Source organism: Anastrepha obliqua, chromosome 6, assembly GCF_027943255.1.
Source record: "Anastrepha obliqua isolate idAnaObli1 chromosome 6, idAnaObli1_1.0, whole genome shotgun sequence".
NCBI classification, from domain to species: domain Eukaryota; kingdom Metazoa; phylum Arthropoda; class Insecta; order Diptera; family Tephritidae; genus Anastrepha; species Anastrepha obliqua.
The window spans coordinates 77,551,649-77,575,046 of NC_072897.1; the positions used below are offsets into that span (position 1 = coordinate 77,551,649).

The 23,398-nt window shown below is 38.0% G+C and overlaps 1 protein-coding gene across 5 annotated transcripts in view; it reads right to left on the minus strand.

Annotated features, from left to right (window-relative positions):
- Positions 1–23,398, minus strand: part of LOC129250866 (uncharacterized) — a 210,742-nt gene that overhangs the window by 45,992 nt on the left and 141,352 nt on the right. The gene's annotated exons all lie outside the window — the stretch shown is intronic.

The following is a 23,398-nucleotide window of genomic DNA, read 5'->3' on the forward strand; positions in this document are numbered from 1 at the left end:
TTTGATGCACCAGTTAGCCATTGATGAACAAACTGTCTGCTATAGGGTCAAAAATATTAAATCGCGATTTTTATGTCGATGACCTTTTGACAGCGGTAAGTCCATTCAAGAAGTCAGGAAAATTATGAGTCAAACTACAAAGCTGCTAGCTAATGGAGCTTTCAAGCTGGGAAAGTGGTACTCCAATAATCCTGAATTGTTGCAGACGATACCACCTGATGATCGAGAAACACTACTTAAGTGCGACGATGGAAGCGATGTAACTAAGGCACGCGGCCTAACTTGGAATCCTGCATCAGATTGCCTATTGTTCGCGTTCTCACCAATGCAGCCTTTATCGAAACACTGCAAGCAGTCCATTTTGTGAACTATTTTTCGGTTTTATGACCCATTCGGTCTCATCAGCCCTATTATTTCGAAGGCTAAAATCTTTCTTCAACAAATCTAAAAAGAGAGGCTTGACTTCATGGTTTTAGCGTCAGTCAGTCAAGGAAGAAAGCAGGCGCAACTTCTATGTCCAAAATCTCGTGTAGCGTCCTTAAAAACTCTCACGGTTTCAAGGCTGAAGTTGTGCGGTACCTCTCTGTTGGCGCAACTCATGCATGAAATAGCTCAAATGAAACTTTTCTCGTGTCGATATTATTGTTGGACTGAATCGGCGGTCGCACTATCCTGGATCTGCGACGAACCTTCAAGATTTCAAATCTTTACAGCTAATCGCATAGCCACTATACAGAAGTTGGCTGTGAGTATGGAATGACGATACGTGCCTGCGAAGTTTAACCAAGCTGATATTTTATCCAGAGGTGCAACCTCTAACGACCTCATTAACTCATCTCTATGGCTTCATGGACCGGATTTTATAGCTCAAGATAAAAACAATTGGCCAAAGCCTTGTCGTCAAGTCAATCAACTCCCAGAAATGCGCAAAACGGTGTTATTTGCGACATCTGAGTACATTGGCATAACACTCAGGGGTAAGTTCATTAATTCATTTGAAAAATTACAGCATGCCTTTGGTTACATTTATAAGTTCCCAAATCGCTTACGGTTATCTGGACTGACTATTGATTGCATACGCCACCATGGCACAAAATTACTCCTGCCCATCACCCAAATGGTTCACTTCAAAGAGGATCTCAAATGCCTTCAAGCCGGTCAATGTGTGAAGGCATCTAGTTGCACTGCGTCAGTCTCACCGTTCACCGATAGTTATAGACTGCTTAGTGTAGGTGGACGACTGAAAAACTCGGCGCTCGACTTCGATGCACAGCATCCAGTCATACTGCTGTGCCGTCATCCCGTCACTCAGGTAATCGTTATGCATTTTCATAGGCGCAATTTGTACGCGGGTCCTCGCTCCTTACTAGCATACATTCGGGTGCAGTATTGGCCTATTTGTGGAAGAAACACTGTTTCAAACGTTGTAAGCTAATGCACTCTATGTTTTCGAGTTAAACCGCACTTAGCGGAACATATTATATTATATTATGGCTGATCTTTCGGAAGATAGAGTAAATTCATCTTATACATTTATGGTGACGGGCGTTGATTATTGTGGACCGCCCTACTCGTATATGGTCGGACAACGCAATTACCTTTGTAGGCGCTAAGTACAGGGTGGCTGATGAATTTTGCTACATTAAGAAACTCAACTAACTTTTTTTTTAGTGTATGGAATTCATTTATTTTTTTTTTTCAAGTTGAAGGTCATTAAATTTTATTAAATGTAGCTTAACTAGTTTTAAAAATAATTGAATTTAAATGCCCCCCATGCTCGTTGACACAAGTGCGGCATCTTAGTAAAAAGTTGTTCATTGCTGCTTTGAGAGTTGCGACAGGAATAGCCGCAATTGTTGCCCGAATGGATTGTTTTAGTTCATCCAAATTTGTTGGCTTTATTTTATAAACTTCTTGTTTACATAAACCCCACAAGAAAAAGTCAGGTGCAGTAAGGTCAGGCGACCTGGGGGGCCAACGAAATTCGGAGTTTCTTGAAATCAGTTTATTGGGAAATTTTCGTCGCAACTCTGTCATAACAGTCTGGGCTATGTGAGACGTTGGCCCATCTTGTTGAAACCACACAGAGTTGAAAGGAATTCTCTTTCGGCGTAGTTCTGGATAGAAAAATTCTTTCAGCATTTTCAAATAACGGTCTCCAGTAACCGTAACGGTGTGACCATTTTCTTCAAAAAAATAAGGCCCGACAATACAGCGTGAAGAAACCGCACACCACACTGTCACGCGAAGAGGATGCAATTCCGTCTCGTGGAGTATCTGTGGGTTAGAAGTACTCCATATTCGACAATTTTGTTTGTTCACATTGCCGTTTAAAACGAAATGGGCCTCATCAGACATGAAAAGGCAGTTTAACATGTTTTGGTCTTCTTCCACCATTTGCAGGATCTTCTGGCAAAATTCCAAGCGAATCGGCAAGTCTGCTGCATTCAGTTTGTTAACCATTTGAATTTTGTAGGGAAATAAGTCTAAATCTTTGTGCATTATTGTTTGCAAAGACTGACGGCTGACACCAAGTTGAGCAGATAAGCTTCTTGTTGAAACCCTTGGATTGCTTTGTATAGCTGCAGCTACAGCAGCGATCGTTTCCTCCGTCCGAACTGGTGGGTTTCGATGATAAGGCCTTCTTGCGACTGTTCCTTGCTCAGCAAAATTATTCACCAGTCTCATTATGGTCCATCTGCTCGGGGGATCGCCGCCAAACATCCGCCTGTACTCTCTCTGTACCAAAACTACGGACTCCAGTGCGTGATAGCGGCGGACTATCCAAATTCTTGTTTGCGTGTCCCAGTTATCCATTTTAATAAATTTTAAAGATCAATCTGCAAATTAAAACAAAAATGGAACAGATAACTTAAAAAGAAAAAAAGTTATTCAATTTTTTTTTGGTAGCGGCTTTTATCAGCCACCCTGTATGAGATGGCAGAATTAAAACGTTTATTCCAGAGCGATAATCATGTACAAGCAGTTCATGAATTTCGTCTAGCCAATACCATAGAGTGGCGTTTCATTCCACCTCGCTCTCCACACTTTAGTGGACTTTGGGAAGCGGCCGTTAAAACTGCGTAATATCACTTTTATCGCTCGGTTGGCTCGTCATTATTAAACTTCGATGAGCCCACGTACACTTACTTGCCACGTAGCGGCAATTATTAACTCACGAGCTTTGTTTCGACTTTCAGAGAATCTGGACGATTTAGACGTTCTAACTCCAGCTCACTTCATTGGCACTGCTTCTATCTGTACTTATGTTGAACCAGATGTCCCGAAGATTAACTTTAATCGTTTAGATCAATGGCAGCGCGTATCATACTACCAGCAGATATTTTGGGCACGTTGGCGTCAAGAGTACTTAACTACCCTGCAGCAGCACTCAAAATGGTGCATACAGAAGTTCGAAATCTGCATCCACGACATAGTTGTAGTACAGGACGAGAATCAAGTGGTAGGGGCCAAGAGTCTCCGAACTAATATATGGATCAGATCGTGTGGGATGTGTCGCTGTACTAAAGACTGCAAACGGAGTCATCCGAAGAGCTGTCCGAAAGCTATACCCATTGCCAAGACAGGATGAGGTTGAAAGCCCGAGTCTTCCAACGGAGGGAGGATGTATGGTTATGCAGGAGGCGAAAGCAGTGCAGGCAGCGCAACCAACATAGACGCTGCACTTGTCTTCTCTCATGTACTTTGACATATGTATATACATACATATAAACTTCTGTAAATTGCTCTACACAGCAATCAAAGGAAATCACAAAGAACAATCTGTAAACTTGCTGTATTTAAATTAGTACATACTATTCATTCATTTGCGTTTGCTGATCTCTCACCTTATGTGCAGGTTCCAACAACTTTACCCAACTGCAGGGCAATAGCTAGTCGCAATTTGATCATATACCATATCGGGCGGACTAGTTTAAGCTCGCCTACAGTAACTTTGTACTTAAAAATCTTCAAAATAAATTGAGTTTCCTGGAATCGAAATAGCGTTTTTTTCTTTTGCATAAAACAGTCAACAAAAATTCTCATTGACTGCACACCTAATATTCAAATTTATCCAGTGTTTTATGATCCTGTGTTAAAATCTTTCATACCAAAACCATTTTGGTTTTCTAAGATTAATGCATGATTTAATCTTGTAATGCATATTTAAAACTTTTTTAAAGAATAATTTTCGATTGATATCAAATCCATTTCGATTAATATCCAAATCCACAAAACAAAATACAACTTCATCCGGGAATCGCAAAATGCTCGATGTTTCAGGAAAAGAGGTTTATATATGTATATGTGAATTTCTATTTTAATACTCTTAATAACGGTATCGATTTTTTTGGTATGCAATGTTTTTTTGTTAAATTTTCTGATTGATTTGCATATGCAAATTTTCATCCTTATTACCGTTGTTTCTTTGTTTGCTGAAATCCTGAAGTCGAATGATACTGTAGCGACAGGTTTCGTGTACTGCCGCACTTGCTGTGAAGTAAATCAGAAGCCAAACATCTAATTTGAGTCACCACAAGTGCTGGAAAAAAATTAAGTATTCGTAAGTTTTGAAACCTGGCAGAGTGTTGGGCAAAAATGAGGCCGAGCTAAAAATAAAACTAGCTAAAAAAAATCATAACTGGATCAAAACAATAACAATTATATTAGAAAATTAAATAATGCATTCAACAAAAAAAATAATTTATTTCTATTAATTGTAAAATCTACGAAATGGAATTCGAGATGTCATTATATACGCGATGAGTCCGAGCAATAGGTACATTGAGCTCGAAATTCCTTTTGACTGGAGAAAGAAAAATTAGTGTCAAAAATTACTCCAAAGTCTTTGAATTTATCTACAGATTGGAGGAAATTATTAGAAATATTATATGGCGTTTGCAGAATATCAAGGGATGTCATGAACCTGCGCATCAAAAAGCGAGTTCAATAAGGTCAACCAAGAGCTCAAGCACATCATCTGACTTTCTTATTGCGGTAAGCATTTTGAAGTCGACCGCCTGGCAAATGAAATTAACTGCTAATATCATAAATACGATGAAAAATAGCGATCCCGAAATACTACCTTGAGGTACCCCAGAAGTTGCAATGAATCGAGCAGAAGATTTACTCTGAATTTCTAAATCAAAGCTCCTTTCACTCAGATAAGATTTTAACGATTGAAGGAAAACCAAGTGAAAGCCAAGAGAGCCCAATTTATACAAAAGAATTCTATGTGACATAGTGTCAAAGTGATATTTAATTCAAAAATGTTAGTATTTAGTTTTTAGGAACTTTTTTATGAAATTTACTTAGATTCCTATTTTTTTAAAGTAACATGGAAACTTATAACGCCGTTTTTATAACTTGGGCAATATTTGAGAGCATAATTCCAAAAGTTCTGCCACACCAACGGGTACTAGTCTTGGCCACGCCTCTAAAAATCCTTTCACCATGAGTTACGGGAGTAACATATTACCATATTAGAAGGGGAACCAGGAAATACAACTTACTGTTCCATTGTCTACGATACTCACCATCATAAACGAGCAAAAGTCCCAAAATCTTCCGCAGAATCTTTCTCTCACACACTCCAATGCTGTCATTGTCCAAGCTTCTGCGCCATACGATAGGACGGACATGATGAGAGTTTTGTTCGTCGAGAATTTTACTACTAATTGCCTATTTAGTCCAAAGTTGCACTTGTTGGCAAGACAGATTCTCCGTTGGATTACAAAGGTGACATTGTTATTGACATTAATGCTGGTTCCTAGATAGACGAAGTCTCTTACAACGTCGAAATCGTAACTATCAACAGTGAAGTGGGTGCCGATATGCGAGTGCGCCAACTGTTAGTCTGAAGGCAGGACTTCGTTTTGTCCTCGATCACCACCAGACCCCTTCGCTTTGCTTCTTTATTTAGTTTGGAAAATGCAGAACCAATAGTGCCGTTGTTAAGACCGATAATATCAATATCATCAGCATACGCCAACAACTGTACGGTCTTATGTAAAAATCGCGAATCACCCTGTCTGAAACCTCGTTTGGTATAAAACGGCTCGGAGAGGTCCTTCCCAATTCTGATGAGAAACGTCATCTTGCAAAGCCGTATTAGTTTTCCGCGGATACCAAATTCAGACATCGTGGCATATATAGGTAACTCCTTTTCGCACTGTCGAATGCAGGTTTGAAGTCAACGAAAAGATTGTGTATGTGGGTTCTCTTTGCATGGGTATTTTCCAAGACTTGGCGTATTGTGAATGTCTGGCCGATTGTGGTTTTTCCAGGTATAAAGCGGCACTGATAAGGTATAATCAGTTGGTTGTTACACAATACGCTCGCTAGAACCTCATAGACGATATTTAAAAGACTTTTTTTGTTTCCTTGTTCACTCCACTTCGGGAGCATAGGGCCTCGGCAAGACTCAGTTCTTGCGTTGGTTTCATTAATCTATTTGCTTTCTGACAGGGTAGGTGATTAGCCTGCCCCTACCAGTCCTAAGTAATGGGAATGCCCACCTGTCGTTGCTTAGGTACAACGCCTTCTTACTGCTTGAAGCGCCATCTGTGTGTCAAATTTGTCTGGAAGAAGGATCACACAGATGGTTGAGGACTTCGCTGAGTTTGGTGTGTCTGCGCTATTACCGCGATTGCCTGCTTCCTCTTGCTGGCGCCACTGATGCAATGTTTAACTGTGTCTTTTTCTTTAGTTTTATTTTTACTTGTTTTAGCAACCACAAAGCATGTAATGCGCTGACTTTTTGTGCGGGAGTAAGGATTGGAAGGATAAGGTTGTTGGGGTTGACGAATTATTTTGTTTTTTTAGAAACTAGGAAGGTAGGCAAGTTTGGAAAAGTGCGAAGATCGTGCTTTACGTGGGATTCGAACCCCCAACCTCTGGGATGGCAGGCTAGTGCTCTTACGCTAAACTACCGAGGTCAACTATTTAGAAGACTAGTCCCGCGATAATTGGCACAGATTGCAAGATTGCTGTCCGTAAGCTCCCGCAGCAAAGCTGTTCTCACCTCACCATGATCCGGAAGCGGAGCGACAGTCCCGTCGTCAACGTCACATTCTCTGTGACATGCGCAGTTATTACCATTTATCAGGTTTTAGAAGTGCTCCCCCATAATTCTGGTGCACTCTGGATGTCAGTCACCAGATCGCCGTCTTTGTTCTTACAGGAAATCACCCAGATCTTAAATCCTTCTGTAAGCCTACGAGCTTTCTGGTGGAATGTTGGGGCGTTTTTTCTGTTGCCAAGCATCTCAAACTCCCCGCTTTCATAAATGTTTGCCTCTCGTTTTGCTTAGCTCCCAGAAGCGATCCAACATGACTCGCTTTGCATCATTAAGATCCGGACCAGTAGGATCTTAATTATGGCAAACTGGCGATAGGAGAGGAATTTGTTTGACATGGGCAGGTTATCGTGGTATTCTAGAACTTCAGTAGGTTAGGGTGACACCTTACTGAAATGGCTCCTGGGCTAATGTCACGATAGCCTCGTCCCGTTAAAACTCTGGCAGGCCTCAAGTATCGCTCTCTGGCCATCACCATTTAATTGGTTGTGTAGGTCAAGTTGAATTTTTCCTGGTTAGTGCCGACCCGGCTTTGAACACATGTACTCATAAAGTCATGTGTCAACCCTCGCATGGCCTTCCTACATTGTATAGATAACCGTAGGGTTATAAAACAACTACACTACGTCCAGAGATAACGGACTTGAGTGGGAACCCTTACTAAATGGAGACAGAAAAAACCACAAACACAAAAACTACAACAACAGCAAGCGCTAACTATAGCGAAAAAAAACCTACAGTACCAGCAGCAGCGGATATGAGAAGGATAAAAAATCGTATTAGCAGAGAATGCTGGAAAAGGGAAAGCTCCCTTCAAGAGAAGCCACAAAATGGCAAGATCTCCCAATTGCACCCATTATATCTGAAGGTGCGGGGGTGGCAGAGGATGATACGTCAAGAATGTGCGATCCTTTCGAAGGAAGTATCCTCACCCCACGCACGCCAATAGGCAAAGATATCGATACTGCAACCAAGGATAAGGAACCTAAAGATAACGATGCATATGGGAAGACCAAAACAGATAACAACCGGTGAGCATCTGATGCAAACGGCAACGCAGCCGTAATGAACTGCGGTAACTTCAACTTTTATTCCCCAAATTGCAGCATGAATGACTTTGAGCAAACGGTTGATGTAATGACCAGAGCCATCAAAGGGAAAGTACTGATATTAGTTGGAAGCGATTTTAATGCATGGGCTACTGAATGGGGCTACTCATAACAACACAAAGGGGAGCAACAGTGGAGGGGCATCGAAAAAAGTCTAAGATACTCTACTACAAAAATTATTGGATGAAGACGCATGTCAACTCCTTGATGATACTATATGTCTAAAGAGTTGGATGTTGACAGATCAACCGTCGGTAAACGTTTGCACGCCATGGGAATGGTCCAGAAAGCAGGTAACTGGGTGCCACATCAATTGAAGGAGTGGGATATCGATTGAAGTTTGGTGACGTGTGAGATGCTTCTTCAACAGGAGGAAAGAAAAGTTTTTCTGCATCGCATCGTCACTGGCGATGAAAAATAGATATATGTATTATGATAACTGAAAGCGTAGAAAATGTTGTAGCCTGCCAGGTGAACCAAGTCCGTTGACAACAGAAAAAAATATTCATGCAGGTTATATTGTGCATCTGGTGGGATCGGAAGGGTGTCAGCTATTATGAACTCCTTACGCCATCTGAAACCGTCATTGGTGATCGTTACTGACTGCAGCTAATGCGTTTGAATCGAGTTCTCAAAGAAAAGCGGCCGGAATGGGACGGTGGACATGACAAACTGATTTTGTTTCTTGACGACGCCAAGCTACACGTCGCTAAATCGGTCCAGAAATATTTGGAGGGACTGAATTGAGAAATCTTGCCCACGCGCCGTATTCCCCAGACATTGTACCTTCGGATTACCGTCTTTTCCGATCTATGCAGTCAGCCCTTATTGGTTCACTTCTTACGAGAGCATCGCTCAAGAGCACTGGCTCAATGAATGGATCAAGTCAAAAGAAGTCGAATTTTTCCTCAGAGGTATCCGTATGCTGCCTGAAAGATGGAGTAAAGTTGTAGCTTCCAATGGCACATACTTCACATAATATGTAATATTTAATTGTTTAAATACTTCGTAACTTTGGTTTAGAAAGGACGGAAACTTTTTCCCAAACCCATAGATATGTATATAACTATATATATTATGTTAGTTATATTTGTACGAAAGTTCAACTGCAACTTGAATTCTTACAGTATTGCATATGTACATATGTACTACAGCAACCATGACCTATCTCACGACGAATCGTCTTATGATATCTATCATATCGTCCCCTTAGTATAACAATAGCCTATGTGCTCATAGGCTATTATTTTTTTATTGAATTTTTGGATTCTCCATCGTCGATTTTATATGTGGTCAAAATTTTGTCAAATTCTAGTTCCACAAAGTGGGTCAAAACGTCAGTCAAAAATAATAAATATTTACAGACATAACGAGATTTGAGTGAGAGCCACTTTCGACAAAAAGTTTGAAATTCATTTTCTCAAAACATCAAAAAATGTATAGGCTATTTTAATACTAAGGGGACGATATATGCAATAATTAGGGAGGAAATACCCGAATGATCGAAGTCCTGCCTAACATATGCTAAGACGTTTCTCTTTTGCAGATGCGTATATATATTTGTATGTGCCTATGCACACTTGATGCTATAGCCTATGTATGCACACACAGGTCTCTTACTTTATTCCTCCAAATGCCTACGTCGTCCAAGGATAAAATTCTATTCCTGGCGACTACAAGAACAAAATATATTCATAGGCCATGATTCTAGTTGTCATGGGGCTGAACAGTCTAAAATAGTCGCGGCGGCGCGTAACACTTTCAAATATTGTACAGCACAACAAAAAACAATTCATTGATAAGTTTGTGGTCATATTTCTAGGAGCAAATTGTTTCTATTCATAAAACGCGCCACCCATAAGCCAATTTTTCTCAACGAAGACAAAAATTTACATCTGAGATTGAAGAAATCAAATCAAAATAGTCAATACTGGAATATTTTTTACAGAAATATTTCCCCATATTTGGTGACTCGTGAATTTTTGTCTTGTCGAATGGTCGCGGCTCCGTATATACATATGTTTGCCTTCATAAATGTGTTTATATGTCTTCTAAATGCTCGACAACCGCTGCTCCTGTTCGTCAAGTGCGCGGAAGAGCGTACAGTAGAATGTAGAAAATTGCAACAAGTAGCTTATAAGAAGGTTCTGTCCCGGACATTTCGATACTAGGAGAAAATTTCTAAACAATTATTTTATGTTCTCTGATAGTAGGTAAATAATTAATTAGTATGTTACTTTACGTGTGTAGTTCTCCAATTGATAAAAAGGGTACAAAAACATACGTATAGGTATATCTGCGAAGTTAGAAACGTACTCTGAAACCAGAGTTCGGCTTATTTGGAGGTTACTGTAAATACATTCAGCCTTCGGATGAAGCCCAAAGTGCCAAATATATTGAAGCTTCTGTGAGCTGTGCAGCGCTATTCATAACAACAGGGACCGAAGCAGCAAATAGTTTTTTTTCCATTTTTCTTTATTTATTGAATCTTTCTTGTATAAGAAACTAATAATAAGTTTACAAATCTTATATACTAAACTAATATGTTTCCTTGCCACTGCTAAGAAACGAATTATTTGCTCAAATGAATATAGTATATATTTACATATTATATATGTTTAAATCGGTTGTGAATCTTCATAGTTGGGAGCTGGAAAGGACGAGTTTCCAGTCTCCGATTCTTCGTAGCTGGGAGCCGGAAAGGCCTAGTTTCCAGTCTCCCTTAGAGCTTCCGTTGTCCCTCATGTCGATTGTGAAAATGTTGTTGTTTTTTGTTTTTTTTTTCGAATGTGATACATGTGGTTGGAGGAAGTTGTGGACGGACTCTCGTGTGAGATGAGATAATTAAGACAGTGCAGACTTGAAGATGTCTCTTTTTTTCAATCGTGTGTGACCTTCATCTAAAAGTAGATTTCGCGCTAGTTTATTGGGATGGTCTTCTAACTTTTGTAGGTATTTTTTGATCAACCGTACTATTTCATCGGCTACACGAGGTATGCAAATATCTCTGTGAATGTTCGCGTTCTTTATATACCATAGCGCTCCCGTGATTATCCGCAAGGCTTTAGATTGCACTCTCTGAAGTTTTCCGATATTTGAGGGCGTAGCCGTTCCCCACATTTCTATACCATATGTCCATATTGGTTTTAGCATGGCTTTATATAGTAGCAGTTTGTACTCTAGAGGTAATGCTGATTTCGAATTAAACATCCAATATAGGCTTTTCATTTTAAGCTTGATATTCGACACTTTCTTTTCAATATGATTCCGCCATGTGAGTCTTCTATCTAAGTGAATTCCAAGATATTTTATTTCGTTTTGCTGTGGTATATTCTGACCGTTTATTGTAACTGCAGGGCAAGTTTCTTTTCTTAGAGTAAAAGTAATATGGACGCATTTGGTTTCATTAACCTTTATTCTCCAGTTTTTAAGCCATACTTCTGTTTCAAGTATATGCCTTTGTAATATAGACGTTGCTACTTTTGGGTCTGTGTGAGTGCAAAGTATTGCAGTATCATCGGCAAATGTTGATGTCATTGTTTGGCTTGTCGTTGGCATATCAGATGTGTATAATACATATTCTAGGCCCTATAGAACGCTGCGTTGTGGAACTTCAGCGTCTATTCTACAATGCCGAGAAAAAAAATCTTTTTGCTTTACAACAAATTCTCTATTAGTGATATAGTTTTGCAGCAAGAGGTGTATATTCGTAGGCAGTAAACTAGTAATTTTGTGAATTAGGCCGCGGTGCCATACCTTATCGAATAACCTAAGAACAGTGCAGTGCAGTACTGTTTTTTCTCAAAGGACTTTTGTATAAATGACAAAATGCGATGAACTTGCTCAGTTGTACTATGTTTTGCTCTAAATCCAAATTGGTGTTGAGGAATAATATTGTTATCTTGTTATCTTGCCCTTTTTCTGCAAGAGCAACTTTTCAAATAGCCTTGAAAGTATGGAAAATAGAATAATTGGCCGATGTGAGGATGCTTGACTTAAGTCTTTCCCAGGTTTACCAATCATAGTGATTTGAGATAATTTCCAAGCTTTTGGGTAGTAGGCAGTACGAGAGATGGCATTAAATATGTGCCTGATATGTAGAACGGCAATATTGGGAAGCTCTTTTAGTATTTTGGGGTGATTTTGTCGTAACCTGGTGCTTTTTTAGGTTTAAGTTGATTAATAACTGAGACTATGTTATTTTTTTTAAACTTTATTGGCTTTCTTGGTGGTTGCAATATGTCTAGTGGTAAACAAGTAGTTGCAGAAGACTGATTGGGAGTGAAGACAGATTGCAGACGTTCAGCAAATACATACCCTTTTTCAGAATCCGTACGTGCCCAATTACCATTTCCTAGTCGAATTGGTGATTCGTACTGTATGGGCCGATTTGTATTTTTTGTGGCCCTCCACAATGCGTAATCTGTTTGGTCCGTCGGAGTAAGATTAGAAAGGAAATCATGAACATGACTCTCCTTTTCTTTTTTAAGGGCGCAACGCAACTTAACTGTGTATTCATACAATAGTTTCCTGTATTTTGGAGAACGATATTGTTGCGAAGACCTTCTCAGCTCTCGTTTCTTTTTAACTAAATCATCTATAGTCTCATCAATGTTTCGCTGAGAGTTAACACGACTTTTATTATTTGTGGCCACTGCTGCCCTAGTAGCTCCATCCATTAGTTCAGTAAATGTATTATATATATCTGCCTATCGATATCAATATCATTCTTTAAAGAAACATTGGTTTTTATATGAGTGCTAATGTATTTTTTATATTTAAGCCAGTTTATGAGATTGGGATGGGGGAGCTGATTACCCGCTGTTCTGGTGCAAGGACTACCTTCCATGGTTATAATAGACGGAGAATGGTCGGAGGACAATTCCAGGGATGAGGACGCTGTTACAATCTTGCGATCAATACCCTTTATAATACCAAAGTCAATCAGGTCAGGCATCTTCTGGCGGTCAGATGGCCAATATGTTGGCTGTCCTGTAGATACAACATCAAGTTTTGATCTTAGTATACAACTAAAAAGTTGTCTCCCTCTAGGTGTGACCAGTCTAGGGCCCCAATAGCGGTGCTTGGCATTGAAGTCCCCTGCAGCCATGAACTTTGGCCCAAGTTTGGCAAAAAAATCTTTGAACTGTTGTTCGGTTATAATTTGAGAAGGAGGGCAGTACACAGCTGCGATAGCCGTTGTACTGGAAAATTCTTGCAGTTGAATAATAGTGGACTGAAGGTATTCTTCATTAAACTCCTCTAGTATACTGTGCTTTAGACGTTTTTTTTTATTAATATCGCTGTGCCACCACGAGCCATGTTTCTAGGATGTTTTGTATCATAGAAAAGATATTCCGGAATTCTAAAATAATTTTTATCTGTAAGATGAGTTTCAGATATAAGCATAATGTCAATGTTATTTGATAATAGAAAATTATAGACTTCGAGCTTGTGCTTGGTGAGACCGTTTGCGTTCCAATGACAAATTTTGATTCTGTACATTATGGTTTATTTAAAAGAGTTTGCATTAAAATGGTTTGATTACTAATCAGATCCTGTATCATGCTTTGCATTCCAACCATAAATTGATTAAGAGTTTGCACGAGTGTTTGAAGCATAGATTCTATACTGCAATTATTCATGTTATTTGCTTCCACATATGAGTTGGTTTTCAGGACGTTTGCATATGATTGGTATTGTGGTTGTGCTATTGGTTGGCGACTAAAAGAATTTAGATTTGTTACTGTTGTAGGTGGGACAGGTTTTCTATTTGGCAGCAATTCTTTTTGTTTTATTGATAAAAATACAGGACAGCCCCGATAATTAGCAGTGTGGTTTTCTCCACAATTGCTACATTTTTTAACACTTGCATCTTGTTTTGGTTTGCTACACGTAGATGTGGAGTGTAAGTCACCGCATATCACACACACGCTTGGTAAATTACAGTAGCTACGAGTGTAGCCAAATTCCTGGCAGTTTGTACATTGTACGGGACTCTTACGTTTTATTGGTTCTTCTATTGAAATTTTACGATGCAGTAGATAACGCAGGTTGAAAATAGGATGCAGTTCGCCTTTTGAAGTGAAAACTTCTTTAGAATCGTTGGGAGTGATTTGAGAAAAAGTGAAACGAAAAAAGCGACACTCTTGGCTACGAATATTACATATACACGTAGCGACGAACTACATAACTTTTAGGCCAGCGCCAACAGCATGGCGCGATAGCCGAGCGGCTAGCAATGTGAGCTTCCGATCCAAAATCCTTGGTTCGAATCACAAGAAAAAAATTTTTTTTATACAGTTATTTTATTTTATTTTATGGTATGTTTATGTTTTTTTCATGGCAGAAATACACTCGGTGTTTTGCCATTGCCTGCTGAGGGGTGAGCGTTATTAGAAAAATAGTTTTCCCTAATTTTGGTGTTTTCACCGAGATTCGAACTGACGTTCTCTCTGTGAATTCTGAATAGTAGTCACGCACCAACCCATTCGGCTACGGCGTTTGTTTAATTTTACTGATGCAAAAATGAGGAAAGATATATGAATAAAGTTTGCTTACTGTTTACACATTTTCCAAAGGTGACGGAGAACCAAAAAAAAAAAGTCGATTTTCAAACAAATACGAGTGCATATGTGTAATTGTGTTAGAGTTTCGGTCACGCCCCAGCAAAACCTGCGTGCATATGTGTTTGTAACATTCAAAAAAATGTAATTGTGTTAGAGTTTCGGTCACGCAGGTTTTGCTGGGGACGCTCATAATAGCAACCGCGTGTGTATTTTTATATTCGTAAATATTTTCATTTTTAAATATTTACCGCAATTATGCCGAAAAATAATGCAGAAAAGTGTAGTGAATATCGACAGAAAAAAAAATCAATAAATAGCATCACGGAATTCATTCACGAAAATTTAATAAAGTATACACCAGAAGTATCGCGGATACTTAGAAAAGATTACAATAAAGTTCCAATGATTTTAAGTGGCGATTTTAACGTAAATTTTGCATTGGACACAGCGGTTCCTTTAATTGACGTTCTCAATACAACATTCAATTTAAAAATGTGTAACAATCGCACTGAATCGACAACACGATCAAAAACAACCATTGACGCGGTATTTCAAAGACATGTTGACAACATCGAAACCAAAGCATTTGTATCATATTTTAGCTATCATAAGCCACTCGTATCATTTGTTGACATTGAAAACATTGAGGATGAATAATAATAAAATGAAGAAAATAAAATATGAACTTTATAGCAATATTATAATGAACCTATAATTATCTTGCTCCTAATGCTGCTTTCGTCTTATTCTCTCTCAGTTTGTTTGACGGAAGGTTTCACTTCTATCGCGTCTAACCGTTAGACTGGTGTTTTTTTTTTAATAATTTTGCTGATGGCTCAAGTTCTATACGAAACATTGGTTGCGGAACTTTGTACCGGTTTTTTTAATTAAATATAGACCTTATTTCGAATCCCGCTTCTTCAAGTGCTCCCTTTATTTCGGACGGATCTACTTTATGCTCAACTCCTTTCAAAATTACTATAAGGCCCTTACTGCTTTTAAGCTGATACGTGTAGTACTCTTTCTTAAGCAAATCGAAATTATTTACTAACCTTCTAAAATTTTCTTCCTCGTAGATTTGGATTTTGGTCTCATGTATGTTGCCTTTCATAACAGAAACAACATGAAAATTGTGTGCACCCAATAACTTTGCTAAATTGTTTAGAACAGTCTTCGAATTTTTTTCTCTTAAGTATATTGGGGCGGTTTAGACTTACTGCCTGTACTTTTACTCTTGGTTATTTCCTCACTTTTGTCTAGTATAGCAAATCTATTCTGGGAGCCGTCTTCACAAATTATTTTTATTTTTTCTCTTTGTTTATCAACTGTTTGCTTTTGCGGACTTAGTTTACGCTTTGGCTGAATGTTCATGTAGCGGTCTAACCCAGTCTGTATGACCGACTGTTTAATTTTACTCTGGTTTGGGCAGTTACTGATTAGAGCTTTCGTAAAGCTTTCGTGAGAGAGCTTTTCTTCTTGAGCTGTGGCTGTAGATCTGCTCACAGAGCAGTGTAGTAGAGCAGTGGTCGCCAACCCATCGATCGCGAGCTAGCGGTAGCTCGCAAAGGCAATTCTGGTAGCTCCCGCTGCTCACGTTGCAAAAAATCCAAAAGTCTGAAAATCATACCAGTATTAGCAAATTTCAGAAATTTTCATAATAAATAGATAAACAACGGCAACACTGCGGTAAGCGATTTCGCTCCGACAAACACGACGCGAAGTCGCGTCTCCGTTCTAGGATCGGCTGGAACCGATTAGCGTGTTCGAAAATTTTTTGGCTTTATATATACGCAATGCACGTCGACATTGCGCTCAGTTTAATACTGAACGGCATTATCAACGTTCTGCGTGCAGCGGTTGGGTTAGAGTTCGAACCATTATGGCAAGCAGTAGTAAGAAGGCGAAGACATACCATTTCCATTCGGAATGGGAAGAACAATACTTCTTCACAGAAGTTAAAGGCAAAAGTGTTTGTTTGTTATGTAATACATCTGTGTCAGTTCCTAAATAAGGAAATATTGAGAGGCATCATAAAACTGTACATTCGAATTTTGAGAAGGCATTCCCGTTAAATTCTACCACCAGAAAAGAAAAACTGAAACATTTAAAAATCCAGTTAATTGGACAACAGTCAATATTTTGAAAACAATCGACAAAAATAAGGCTGCAACTGAAGCATCTTATCGTGTTTCCCAGATAATTGCACAAAAGAAAAAACCTTATGAAGACGGGGAAATCATAAAACAAGCATTTTTGGAAACTGCAGATTCTTTATTCGCCAACTTTAGAAATAAATACGAAATAGTGTCTGCTATAAAATCTATGCAACTTTCTGCTAATACAGTGATGAGGCGAGTAAAAGTAATGAGCAATGATATTTTTTTACAGTTAAGAAGTGACTTAGATAACTGTATTTATTTTTCACTGCAACTGGATGAATCAACAGATGTAGTTGACACCTCACAGATGGCCATATTTGTCAGGATGGCTTTTAGTGATTTTACAATTAAAGAAGATCTTTTGAAGTTTATTCCACTCAAAGGACATACTACTGGGCTAGAGCTGTTTTCTCATTTAAAAAATCTCATCTCTTCTGAGAAAATTCCAATATCAAAAATGGTAGGCCTGACAACTGACGGTGCTCCAGCTATGGTGGGTTGTGATAATGGGCTCGTGGCGCTATGTCATAAGGATGAAAGTTTTCCACAATTTCTTAGTTACCACTGTATAATACATCAGCAAGCATTATGTGGAAATTCTCTAAACTTGAACAACGTTATGAAACTGGTGGGGGAAATTGTGAACAAGATTAGAGCTCAAGCGTTACAAAGAAGATTATTTAAAACCTTGGCTGATGAAATTGACTGTCAATACGGAGAGCTACTTCTTCACTCTGAAGTGCGATGGTTAAGCAAAGGACGAGTGCTCAAACGTTTCAATGATGTCCTGCCTGCTATACTCCAATTTTTCAAAGAACGCGATGAACCGATTCCTGAACTGAAATATTCGACTTGGCTCAGAGATTTTGGTTTTCTTGTGGGCATTACAGAGAAATTAAATGAGCTTAACTTGCAGCTTCAAGGCAGGGATAAAGAATTAGCGGAAATGATTTCTGATATAAATGCATTTATTACAAAACTTGAATTTTGGGAAGAAAACCTAAAAAACCGCGATACTAAGCATTTTCCTATTCTTTCCGAAAAGATATCCAAAAATCTATTAGAGCCCTATGACAGTAAATATCATATGGAAATAGTTTCTAACTTGAAGGAAAACTTAAAAAATCGTTTCAAGAATTTCAGCAAAATTGCTTTAGTGACGCAATTTGTTGTTTCACCCTTCATGGACATTGATATACAACAGTTTGCAACTTGTGTTATGAACAACTTTGGCGAAGACATTGCTGTGACAGAAATTCAACTGATTGCTTTTCAAAGTGACTTGACTTTAAAATCTTTAGGTTCAAATACAAAATGTATATGGACCTTAGTAAGTAAAGATAAGTATTCAGTTTTATGTCGTGTTGCGTTGAAAGTGAAAGCGTTATTCAGTTCAACTTATTTGTGTGAATCTTCTTTTTCCAATATGAAATTTATTAAAAATAAATACCGCAGTCGGCTTACAGATATACATTTGGATAACTGTATTCGAATGACTGTATCAAATTATGCTGCAAATATTAAAAAAATTATCGATGAGTCAGAATGTCAACCTTCTATTTATATAATAATGTACTATTACTGTTTTTTTAAGTCGTTTGTGATTTGCCATTATGACTGCAAAAAATTTTGTTACGATTGATAGGTGTGAACATGGATGTAGTTATGCATAAGTATAAGCACTATAAGTCATAAGTTTATTATATATAGAACGTATATTAGTAAAATAAATACATGTATTGTATGACGAATACAACTGTGTATTATTTAATTTATGTTGGCTTGTGCAAGTAGCTCGCTGTTTATTTCAAAATCTTGAAAGTAGCTCAACACATTGAAAAGGTTGGCGACCACTGCTGTAGAGTCTGTAGAGAGTGTACTCACAATTCGATCAGAAGTTTTTCCGTTGGTTTGCGAAATGCCTTCTGACTGCACTTGCGAAACAGAGACAATTTCGGTTGTGCCAAAACTACTTGTAAGCGGGGAGATTGTACGCCCATTTTTGTTCCCGTTGATGAAAGCTGCTGCATCGCCGTTCTCATCAATGCTGGCTGAGCGAACGCGCACTGGCGGCGGAGAACGTCGGACACTCATCTGTTTGCACTTTTGGTTTTTTGTTGTTTCATTTTCGTTGATTTGGTTATTATTTAATCTATTTTGTTAGTCCCGGAGTAAACCAATTTCACTTAGGCGAAACACGACCGGTTTAATTAGGGATCTTGGTTTTAAATACTTTGTATATGCGGTTGTAAGCGATTTTTTAGAGAGCGTTTTATTTTTTGCTGTGGTAAGTGCACGCAGAATTTATACATACATACATATGCCTAAAAAGGCAATTAAAAACAGCAAACGCCGGTGTTTCCTCCAGCTATGCGACGATGCGTAATGTAGTAGAAACATTGTTCCCACTTGCAAGACACTAAACGAGAGTATAGATTGGTAAGATTCCAATCAAAATGTGCAGTTAACAAACAGAGAAGAACTCCTGATGAGCAGAAAACGGATAAAAAATAATAAAGCTCCAGGTCCGGATGGAGTCCCCAACGATTCTCTAGCAAAAACTAGCAGTCTTTATTTATCTTTGACTTCTTTTGTTATTTTTTTTCTCCCCCCTGCATTACTTTTGTCTCGTCGCAAAATATAACGTCGTCCCAACAGCCTGTGATGGGGTTCAAAGCAAAAGACAAGCATTTTCCTACATTTTGTGCAGGCTCTATGAACATTTATGGCGCAGTACGGCTTGACGCACTGCTTCATGAGAGACAACAATACCACACTCCTCGATCAACTGCTTTGCAAGTGTTTTGAAGGAAATTTTTAGGTTTTGATTCAATTTTTCAAAGAACTCGAAGTTTTTTTAATTGATTTCCTTTTAATGCTGTGAATAAATATGAATCAGTACAAAAAAGTCAAAGACAAATTAAGAGTGCTATATTTTGCCAATGAAGTCGAAAAATTTAATTTATTTTTTATGTCAGAAGTCATTCCTGAATGCCTCAGTTTTGACGTTTTCAATCAAAAAATCTAATATGAGACTCCTACTTCCCCGAATTTTTTTATTTTTTTCCGGCTACTCCGTTTTCTTTTTTTGTTTTGGTGTTTTGGGCTTCTGGCGCTTGCGAGCTAGCTTCGTGTCACCGACTGAAAGAAAATGTTCCTGAAATATAAAATCTTAGACTACAAAAATAACTTTTGATATTTTAAACTTGAACTTCGCGCTAATCGTTATTTTACCAGCTACAGATCAAATTGCCAAGTTTGTCACCACAACTCTTCGTTACTTGGTGCGTACGTTGGATTTGCAGAAACAAAATATACCTACGTTAAACAAACAAGTAACGAAGCAAGTATTTAAGAAGAACGATGTCACAAAAACCGGTGAATGGACCAGTACATTCTTATACATATGTATAGAAACTTAAACTCCCACTTAAAAGCGACGAGTCGAAAGCAAATTTAAGTTTTTTTTTAATTTCATGCAATTTCATTTGCCTTTATTTGTTTTCATTAAAAAACATATTCTCGTTTTGTCTTATAATTAATTTTTTTCTAGAACATTGAGAGAATCTTATACAAAATCTGCTGAAGGATGTATTAAGAGAATTCGCTGAGAATTTCTATGGAGGTTCTTGGATCTTTCAGCATGGATTGTGGATTCCATACCAACGAAATTAAGTGAAGTCTATTTTAAGAGAAACATATTAACTATTAAGAACTAAAATTAAATGCTTCATTTAATAGTAATTTATAATATATCGTTATGCACCATCCTAGAGGTCTTAATATTTAATTTTTTGTTTTTATATTCGCCTTGCATAAAATATTGCACAATATTCTATTAGTGTTCGTGTCGATTAGTTCAAAAATATGTCGGATAAATTAAATCGGAATGTTTCAAAATAACATGACAAGTGAAGAATGTGAAGAATTTATTATTAAATGGTAGTGTCCCTCGTATATGCAGGCTAATAGATTTTTATGTATGTACATATATACATATTAAAGTATTTATGTGTTCAATAAAAATTTTATATAATAAATAAAATGTATTGTACAATTATAATATATCTACACATATAGGAAAATTTACTTATCTACATAATTAATTAAGGTTTTAATATTTAATAGACATATAAATATGAGTTGCTACCGTCACTTTGGATGTGGCAACGGTTCGTTATAACTGGCGCGTACACCCTTTGGCCGAGCTCCTCCTCCTATTTGTGGTGTGCGTCTTGATGTTGTTCCACAAATGGAGGGACCTACAGTTTCAAGCCGACTCCGAACGGCAGATATCTTTTATGAAGAGCTTTTTCATAGCAGAAATACACTCGGAGGTTTGTTATTGCTTGCCGAGGGGCGACCGCTATTAGAAAAATATTTTTCTTAATTTTTGGTGTTTCACCGAGATTCGAACCGACGTTCTCTCTGGTTCGTTATAGATCGGCAAAAACTGAGATTGTGTTGGTGATATAAGAAGAAAGAACGCAGTTTCTACTCATATTACTTCATTGCTGTCTGAATAACGACTGATTGGACGACCGTATTCTTACGAATACGTGTGAAGTGAGTGGGCAGAATCCTTCTGCCGAATCCCCGATGGCGTGGCCGCTGAAGTTACTCGCACAATTTTGCTTCGGATAGCTAAACCTTGTAATTTATCACCTGTGTGTTAAGACCGGATATTTGGAACTTTATTATTTTAAAGCATCATGTGTGAACATGGAGATTTGCCCCTGGAGAACTAGGGGGCATTTCGAATTTTATTTATTTTGCTTTGCGGCACTGTGAATTAGCCACCAAAATCATGCGATTGCGTGCGGTTCAGCTTAATTCTTTTGGGTTTCTGGAACTGCACGAATTTCTGCGTCAGAAAGTATGAAGTAAAACTATGACCATGAAATAACGGAGATAAACTTTGTCCACAGATTCAGCATTCATTACCCTACCAGATGTAACTGGGAATCTGATACCGTTCTAAAAAATGACGAAGTTCCAGTCTTCAAAGACGGTTGAGAAATGAGCTTAAGAATAGGGTCTGGCATCTTCCTCCAGTACCAAACTGTCCTGGGTCCCTGGAAATAGTGGTGATCCGGAAAATGAATAAACATACAAGTATGGGATCAACAGTGTGAGATAGAATTTGCAAATTTTTAAAGGCAACCGATTTAAACCTAACCTAAGCATTGATTCTACTAATTACATATACATACATGTGACTAGTAACTTATTTAAGCAAAAAGCTAGTTCTCTGATAGAAAAATATGAATGTTAGGCTTATGTACATAATTCTTTTTACAAAACCATATTAGAAAACTATGAATAATTTTTGAACTACTACTAAGTAATAAATTTTAACTACTGAGAAAGTTTATTAAGCTTCATATGTTGGGATCACAAAAATCGCATTACTAACTTCCCAAGGTATGCTCTTCGTAATACTTTAACTTTTATAATCATTGTGGTTTATTCTTAAATAAATAAATAACTACATATACAGATCGCAAAGTTTTATCCAGAAAAGCTGTAACTTAACTAATACTATGCAATATAGATATGTTATAAAATATCGCATTATTAACTTTTTGACTTTTCACTTGACAAATTTTAAGCAATAGTTATATAGAATAGTATAATACATACATAAAAATAAGGTAAAATATGTGTAATATCATACTTATGTTAGTCCGGGAGCCAGGGGTCGATTTTGGACTGCGTTTTTATACCGTTCAATTCTTGACTATACTTGTGATTAAGCTTTCATGAATAACGAAAGTGAACGTCAGCTGGCGCACCCGCAGTGGATGTGATTGTGGGAGGGTACGAAACGTGTCGAAAAAAAATTTCTACGAACTCATTTTATACCGGCTGAAATTTTTTTCCTGTATTGTTGACATTTAGTTGAATAAAAAAAAACAGTCAGCTGGGCGGTAGAGGGTAGAAAACACGACAGCTGGACTTGTAAAATAAATTAAAAAGTAAACTACTTTATGCCGATTGAAATTTTTTTACATAATTTTGGACACATATAAAAATATAATTATGATGGTCAGCTGCATTTATAGCGGTGGGAAGACCGTCAGCCGAAGCAAGAATGTATCATTGCGTTCATACATCTCGGCGGCGCGCGGAATTTTCAATGCTTCGGCTGACGGTCTTCCCACCGCTATAAACGCAGCTGACCATCATTATTATATTTTAATATGTGTCCAAAATTATGTAAAAAAATTTCAATCGGCATAAAGTAGTTTTACTTTTTGATTTATTTTACAAGTTCGCCTGTTCAGCTGACGTATTGTCCCCCTCTCACGCGCAGCGGACTATTTTTTTATTCTACTAAATGTCAACAATACACAAACAAAATTTCAGCCGGTATTAAATGAGTTGTTAAACATTTTTTTCGACACGTTTCGCAGCATACCACGCACGTACTCACCGCTACTGGACCAGCTGACGGTTGGTTTCGTCATCCATTGGATGGCG